Source organism: Pogoniulus pusillus, chromosome 9 (genome assembly GCF_015220805.1).
Source record: "Pogoniulus pusillus isolate bPogPus1 chromosome 9, bPogPus1.pri, whole genome shotgun sequence".
Classification (NCBI taxonomy): domain Eukaryota; kingdom Metazoa; phylum Chordata; class Aves; order Piciformes; family Lybiidae; genus Pogoniulus; species Pogoniulus pusillus.
The window spans coordinates 22,637,522-22,646,125 of NC_087272.1; the positions used below are offsets into that span (position 1 = coordinate 22,637,522).

General features: G+C 38.8%; 1 long non-coding RNA gene across 1 annotated transcript; it reads right to left on the reverse strand.

Moving 5' to 3' along the window:
* Positions 1 to 6,511: 6,511 nt before the first annotated feature.
* LOC135178457 (uncharacterized) lies at positions 6,512 to 8,108 on the reverse strand. Its single transcript, XR_010303542.1, has 2 exons — positions 8,044 to 8,108; positions 6,512 to 6,872 (listed from the first exon to the last, which is right to left on the reverse strand). It is a non-coding gene; the product is annotated as an uncharacterized LOC135178457 (long non-coding RNA).
* Between the last annotated feature and the right edge of the window lie 496 nt (positions 8,109 to 8,604).

Below are 8,604 nucleotides of genomic sequence, written 5' to 3' on the forward strand. Positions count from 1 at the left end.
GGTACTACAGTCAGTACCATACTGAGTACTACAAAGACTTTCTTAAAGGCTTAGGATATTTCTGAAAATTGGGAAGATTATTTTACTTAGCAAAACTAGGCATGGTACTGGGATTTCATTTCTGATATTCTGGAGGTACAAAATCAGCAACTTCTGGATGGCAGTGTGAAGTTTATCTCCCAGGTAGGTCTAAGCAGCATAGTCTTACTGCAGCTTAGCTGGGGTTAGCACATTTTCCAATATCTGGGTACACAGTCTGGATACCTCTGACCTGTGTGGGATTCTCCTGCTCCAACAACTTGTCAAGGAAGATGGAGATGTGTTACCTGCTCATCATCCTTCCTATGACTTGGGGACAGGACAAAAATGTTATTATCAGGCACCAGGCTTCTACCTTCACATCTTTAAGCAGTACTAATGTAGTAACATGCAGAGTCTCCCATTCAGCAAAGCACTTAAATTAAGTGCATAGGCACATGAGTAATCCTTTTCCTCCTCAGTGAGGCACAGCACGCGTTCAGACCCTATTAAATCTTGTTGGACTTAAACACGTACTTAAAGTTTGGAGGAGTTGAAAGGCAAACGTAGAAAATGAAATTGAAGAAATAAAATTCTGCCTGTCACTTAAAAAAAGAAAAGTAAAGGGCTATCTGCACACTCACTGTGTGTGGATTCAGGCTGCAGTATTGCCCTGATACATACAGGTAACATCTATTACAGAGGACTGTCACACTTTGCAGGGAGATCAGGATTGAGTTAAAATCATAGAACCCTTTGGGTTGGAAAGGATCTTAAAAGCCATCTAGTACAATCCTCCCTATGCAGTAAGCAGGGACATCTTTAACCGGATCAGGTTGCTTAGGGCCCCATCCAACCTGACCTTGAGTGTTTCCTAGGATAGGGCACGTACCATTTCTCTGGGCAATGCATAATAAGAATAGAGTATAAGTAGAGTCATTTAGGCTGGAGAAGACCTTTAAGGTAATTGAGTCCAAGCAATTAGATCCTAAGTGACTTATTTCCCTAGCAGATTTGCCAAAATTGCACATTAGGCACAAATATGGGTTTTTTTGGTATTCTGGGCCCAGTACAAGTATATGACAGTGAGAAAGAAGTGTCAGTCTAGTTGGAAGATAGTTTGCATTTGGAATGGATATTTTCTGGAAACTTGTTCTCTAGATAAATTAACTTAAATTAACTTTCCTTTAAAAAAGAGGTCTCAAGCACTAATTTTGAGAAGGAAAGTGGAACTCAGTGCCAGGCTTGAGGAAAACATTTTTTAAGAAGTATTTGTAGTTTTTAAAACAAACAAAAGGCAACAAGTAAGTAAAAACAAACACCAAAACTCCCTAAAAGCAACAACCCAACAACTCCACGTATTTTCCACTAGTTGATGATTCTGAAAGTCCTTCTAGGAACATCAAGTCTGCTGAGATGGGTTAAAAAAAGGCACCAGTGCTATCGGGCTTCTTGGGTACTGTATTGCTTTGCTCTCTGATGGCACACAGTTCATTTCCTGACCTCTGGAGAGATGGCAGGGGGAAAAAAGAAAGAAAACAACTCTTAATGCTAAGGAAGGAACATGGAGTTCAACTTGAAATATAGGGAAGACAGTCTTTCAAGTGTTGTAGCCATATTTAGCATCAGAGTTCATGAGATCCACATGTCCCATCCTCTCTTTCTACAAATCCCAGAGGAGAAAAAAAACATTTATTATGATAGCCTGGAAGGGGAAAAAAATGTCTGTTCATCAATTTCCCCCTTTTTTTTAAGAGATAACCACTGACTCTACCCGTATGTTATCTTTATCCTGAGGCAGCAAATTTATCATAATTTATTCTGGTATATTCTAAATTTACCATGTTGATTACCACTGTATAAACAACGTCTGGCATTTACTTTAGCCGAAGTATTGAGGCTGGCGCTGATTTGGAGTAGAGATCTGTATAAGAGCCTCAACTTACTGAAGTGGCTGTAATATCAGTACAAACACCAGAGATAGATAGCTAAGGATATGGTGAGTTTAAAGGGAAAAAAAGGAAAAGAAAGAGGGGGGTGGGGGGAGAGTCTTCTCCTATGTAATGCTAATGAGCCACTTACTGAAATGTATCTACTTGGAGAGGGAAGTCCAAATGACACAAGGTTAAAAGACATTAGAAAGTGGCCTGCAAGTACAGCCAACAGGACTCTTTCATGGAAAAGCCCCTCTTCAGGCTTCTTAGGGAATCAGTGGGTAAGGGTTAAGAAAAACTTTGTAATTGCTGCATACAAATATAAGTAACATGAAAGCATTCTCACGAGGTTGGACTAAAACCAACACTACTCTTGGGAACTAAAAAAGATTTTAAAAGAGGACCAAAAGATGGGAGAGAGCTTCTTAACTGGAGATAAATTTCTATTTACAAGGGAGGGGAAAAAAAGAATTATTTGATCAATTGCCAAACTACATATTTACTGAAAAATAAGCGAGACCTCACATGAACAAGTTGATGGAGCAAATCTTGTGTCTGTTCCCTCATGCAGTTTCAAGATGACTCCTTTCTTCACAGAGTTTCAACTGTATTTCTTATTTGCATGGCAAATTCTGAAATGAAAGTCTAAATTTATGAACAAACCTTATTAATAACATGATGAGGGTTATTTTATGAAATAGCATATTCAGGATTTAATTTATTTTCATATTTCTTGATATCCTGTTTGTCTGTTCTGTGCAGCATACTTCTTCCAGAACATCACTTCATCTCATTAAGACTATGAGTGAACCGCGCTTGACTTTTATGAGGCCAGAAAATTCTAATTGACTTCTCTGGACAGCATTTTCTTTTGCTTTGTTTTTGTTTGCTTGGGTTTAGGTTTTGTTTTCTGTGAGACATACCCTGAGAAGGTAATTTATATATACATATATATATAACTAATGAAAAGTTTAAAACAAACCAATGCAACTAAAAAACCCCAAACCAATATTAAATATTCTACTTAGTTCAATGATGTGTTTTCTATTGTAAAAAATAGACACCAGCGTGCCATTTCAGAGTTCTACTTGTGCATTAACTCATTAAAATGAAAAATTAGCTCCTGCTAAGTGCAGAGTACATGCTGTCATGATCTGCGTGAACATGAGAGCTTTTAGGCAAGAAGTGTGTGTACAAGCTTAGTGAATGCATCTTTGGAAGCATCTTGGAAAATCTGTCTCTAATATTCCGTGGTTTCGTTTGGGAATTTTTTTATCTTTGCTTAATAGTGTTAAGGAAATCCAGACATGAGCTATGTTTCTGATTTTCTGAGTTGAGCTGGAAAGATTATTTCAAATTGTTTTCCTTCAACTTGGCACTTTCCACTGGTTCTGATGTACTCTGCCTTCCTCCCTTGTATAGAATGCTTGAATTTAATATAAAAATATGATTAATTGTTAAACAACAGTGAAAGAAATGGGTGAGGTTATTTACAGTGACATCAATAAATGTACTTTCCTCTTTTTTTCAATGACACAGTGCATCCTAAGAGGAGTGATGATGTTAAATGTAACTACTACACAAGAGATACAGTGTCAGAAAATTCTATTTGCCCTCAGACCACAACTGCCCTGAAGCTCATGTGCAACTTCAGTTACTTGAATTACACCAGTGGCTTTCTAACCTCATGACACTGGTTGCTTTGTGGATGAAATGACTGAACAAAATCCTGTGGGGCTAAGTATTAGAACATATTTTTCATGTCTTAGTACTCAGCACTGTCATTTCAGTCTGTGTTCAACATTTTTGATTGATGTTACACACAGATAAGCAATACAGTGTATCTTCCAAATAGAACAGAAAAGTGCATGGTACTTTGTATAAATAAATAAAATATAGCATGATTCCAAAGCACCTTTTATGGCTGTTGCCATACCAGCAGCAAACTCACAGGCTTGATCCAGCTAAATGCAGAAGCATGTGCTGACCTTTAAGTGTGATGTATTTGAAGGTAAGCATTGTTCAATGCTTTGCTTTTTGGGGGTATGTAAAGTACGATGCCTTTCCACTTTAAATCCAAAGGAAGTTATTCATTTTGACCTTTGCTCTTTACAGGGGTGTATTTTGCTGTGAAGCACTGTGTACCACATGCAGTACTACCTGGAGTAGTATGAAATCTGGTTTGTGGGCTTTTTCCTAGTACCTGTCAATCAGAAAATCAGATGATTAAAGGAAGACCTGAAATGGTATATTTTTAAAATTATTAATAATTTGCTGATGTGCTGAAAGAAAGCTATAAAACCTTATAATTTCAGTCCAAATTAGCCTCCTACCTCCATACATATGCAAATTAGGAAAGAAAACAACACCAAGATTCTGCACCAGCAGCGGGCAACTCCTTGCCTCTGTAGCAGAGATTTAAACATCTTCATGTGCAGCAGGACAGAAGACATTTGGAACATCTAAAGGCAGCCTTGGGAGCCAATCATTAATCTATGCAACCTTCTGGGGCAGCTTTACCAAGTCTGTGCAGCAACAGTACTGTCTCTGATCTTCAGCCTATGTGTTTGAAGTACAGATGAAAATGAAGGTGCATTTCTATGAAGGTAGCTTCTCTGTCAATACAAATGAAAAATTAAAGCATTTTTGCTTAAAGTGATAGTACCCTGAACTCAGCAGATATTGCAATGTTTGATAGACCATATACTGTGATTCTTTTGCCCTCCTTCATTCCTGAATCAGTTTCTTGTAAAGAAAGAATCTTTCTGTCAGTTCTTTTTGGTATTCTGTTATGAGTAGTTTCTTTATACAGTCTCACATATCCACTTCTTATAATACTAAGTACATGTTTATAGGAATTGATTTTGATGGATTAATCCAAAATGCTAAATTTCTCTTAATTCCATCACAATCTGAGACCTGAAGACAGACACTTGATTTGTTACTAGTGAATAGTTCCTGAATAATACACTCTTTGAATGTTGTAATCAAGAAAAAAACATAGTAAATCCTTCTGAACAGTTTAGAGGGCTTTTTGGCTGGAAGACAGAAACTTCTTTGCTAATATGTTCTTTAAAATCTGATATTGCAAAATACAGTATTTTATTGGTGGATTCATAACAAATACATCCTGCCAGGAGAACAAACTGGGCTAATCTCCTTTGTGGTAAAACAGTTTCTTCTGTGGCTTTAGCAGATAAGATGTGTTATGCATGCACCAATTTAGAAAGCAGATTCAGAATTGTATGGTTAAAAAATTGCAGTTATTTACATTCCATTTCATGTACAGCCACGTGTCCGGTAATGTCACTGTGAAGAGGTTGAAGTTCCTTCACAAAATAAAATCTAAACTAAAAATGTGTAGTGTTGTTTTGTAATTATTATTATAAAAGCATATTAAACTTCATACAAAAGAATAGTCTCTCTTTCCCTCATGGGCTGCAAGCTAGGAGACAGGCTAACAGAGTAAAGGAGTATATTAGTAAAGACTTAAAACAGTAACAGACCAGCAGCTTTTGATAGTGCTATGTAATAACTAGATAGAGACACAGACAATGCATGAGAATCTTTGCTTTCCACAGACACACATGGTGTTGGGTGAGATGCAAGAGTGCCCTACTCTCTGATGCAGGACAGAGTGCAGGTTTTTGTGGTCTTGGTCAAGTCACTTTTTGTGCACTGGTTTCGGGGTTTGAATGAATTTCTCCAGCCCAACATTCGCCTTTGGCAAATGAAATTGCTTCCTTCAGGAATGCACCAGCCAACACCTGAGCCACGTGGGCAGTAACATTGTGGAGTGATGTGGGTTTATTTTGAAATTGTGTTGGGATTTATTCTAGAAAGGAGGAGAAATGTGAGAAGATGGATAGAGCAGCTCCTTGAGAATAACTGAAGCTGTAGCTCAATGGTAAGTACTGAGGAACATGTGCCAGAAAATACGTTGAATGAAATACACTTGAGAACACAATGTTACATGGTGAACTCTTAACATTTTGTTCAACTTGGGACCAAAAAGAATGTTCAAATAATAGGTTACTTTCTGCATATACACTACAAGCCATCATGCTTTTTATATGCTGTAGTGAAAATGATAGTGGTGGTAATGTCAGTGAACATCATCTCCGTTTGCAATGAGGTATATGAAATCAAGAGACAAGAGAAATGTCCCAGTTGTCTCTTATGAGACTCCTTTACAACATTCTAAAGACTCGTAGAATAGATTTGGGCACACAAATACTACTCTGGGTAGTTCTCGTACAAATAGAGGAAGGTGAAAAACTGAAGATACCATAAGCAGAACTGGCAGTCAAACAGCCTACTTTTCCTGTGAAAATTGCTCTTTGTGTGAAAGCTGAATTTTCCCCTCACCTGCTTTGTGTTGCTAACTTATTTTCCTGCAAGTTTTTCTCTAAATTTGGTCACTGAAGTTTAAGCAGCTGAACTTCTCAACTGGCTTGCCAAGATGGACACAGGCTCTTTAATGTGAGAGTTAGGTTTCCCAGAATAATATCAATGTATCTGTTTAGTTTTATCCATATATTGCAAACTGTTTATCCTACAAGTCTAAACATAAAAACTCCGAATTATCTCCATCTGTTTACATGTTCAGCATTTAATTTAAACAAGGTATTATGATGTCTTTGTATCTTAAGTAAATACTTGCTGCTTTAACACTGCAAAATGTGATGCTGTAAACTAAGTGGATCTTTTCCAGCTCTACCTTGTATGTCTTGGTTGGCCTACAACCAGATTTTAACATTACTATTGGGACTACATTTTCAAAGTAATAAACAATTAAACAGTAGCAATGTGGTGGTGAGGAAATCTTTTACAGTAAGACTTCAGCTGGCTCAGGTTTCTGTTTCCAGTGAGTTTACAAGCACACACCAAATTCCTTCTTTTATTCTTTCCTTGGATGACCTGAAATCAAAACAGGGCAGGAAAAGTTCAGTATCATGATTTTATACAAGAAATCAAATTCTGCTGATTTAATTCTGTGATTCTCTATTAATTGCACAGAACCAGACTTTAAAACTCAATATTCTCTAATTTGTCATTTTTGCTATACCTTCTGTTAATGGATGCATAGGACTAAGGCTATATACTATACAAAATCTCACTTCACTGTGTGCTGTTTTAGTTTGATTGTAGGCAGCATAACTACATCCTGCACTAGTGATGGACCAAACAATATAGAGTAAGAAGATAGATTTGAGACACCTATGCTGGTGAAGGGCCTGGAAAATAAACCTTATGAGGAGCAACTAAAGGAGCTGGGGATGGTTAATTTGAAGAAGAGGAGGCTGAGGCGAGACCTCATTTTGGTCTACATGTACCTGAAAGAATATTATGGAGAGGCTGCCACTGGTCTCTTCTCACAGGTAAATAGTAATAGAACAAGAAGGAATGGCCTCAAGCTGCACCAGGATAGATTTAGACCTGACATTAGGAAATGTTTTTTTCCACAGAAAGAGCGCACAGGCATTGGAATGGGCTGCCCAGGGAGATCTCCAACCCTGATGTGGTGCTTGAGGAAATGGTTTTAGGGTGAACTTTGTAGAGTAGGGATAGTGGTTGGACTTGACGATCCTGAGGATCTTTTCCAACTGGAACATTTCTGTGATTCTGATTCTGTGAAATGCAGGAGAAAACTGACAACAACACTCTAAAGTCTTCTAATGCCCAAGCCTGCTGATTCCCATCCCCATTTTCTAAAAGGCTCATCCTTCTAAAAAAACTAGCTCTCTTCCCTTCCAGCTGAAGGATCTACCTCATAGGTTTGTGGTCCCAAAAGTTTCAGACCAAAACATCCTGAAATCTCAAATGTCTGGCAGATAAAAGCCTCCTGATATGCACGTTGAACTGCAGATGCCTTACAGTCAGCATTGCCTGCAAGAAACATTTTGCAAATGAACAAAGAAGCAATTAAACAGAGAAGAGCTCAGCCTAGGTAAAGAGGCCCAGCCAGCACCCGTGAGTGACATTATAGCGATCAGCAAGTTTCTAACCTAACAAACCGGGGGGCCACCAGGCCCCCCGGCCTTTGGTTTGGTCCACTCCCATTCACCTGGTGCACACCACAAGGACTCACCAGTGATGACAGGAGGAGGACTCCTCTGCCCAATTGGGCACAGCTTAGGGCTTCTGCCTTTCCTGGGGCCGATTATAAAGGAGAGTGGACAGGGAGGGTTAAGTGGTCACACCTGGAGTGGGAGGAGACTCCAACAGAACCCAGGTGCTCTGAGTTTGGGGAAAAAAGGGGAAAACACAATGTGGGGTGGGAAAGGGGCAGATATGGTGGAAAAGGGGAGGTGGTGCTGAAAGGAGGGAAATGGAGAGGAAAAGGTTGGAGATGGAGGCGCAAAGAGGAAGATGGGGGAAAAGGAAGGAGATGGAGAGGAAGGGAGGGAGATAGGGGAGAAGGGGGATTTAAAAAAATCATAAAAACGAAAACTGGCCTGTAATGTTTGCAGCAAAACCAGCCTTTTCATGACCAACCCTTTGTCATTCTGCTTGGAGTACTAACCAGGCATCTTCACTGGCTCACTATAGTGGCCGGAGGAGAGCGAGTCACACCTGTTTAAGAGGAAAAATGAGGACATAAAGAGGAAAACTAAGAAATAAAAATGAAAAAGAAAAACAAACACAAATT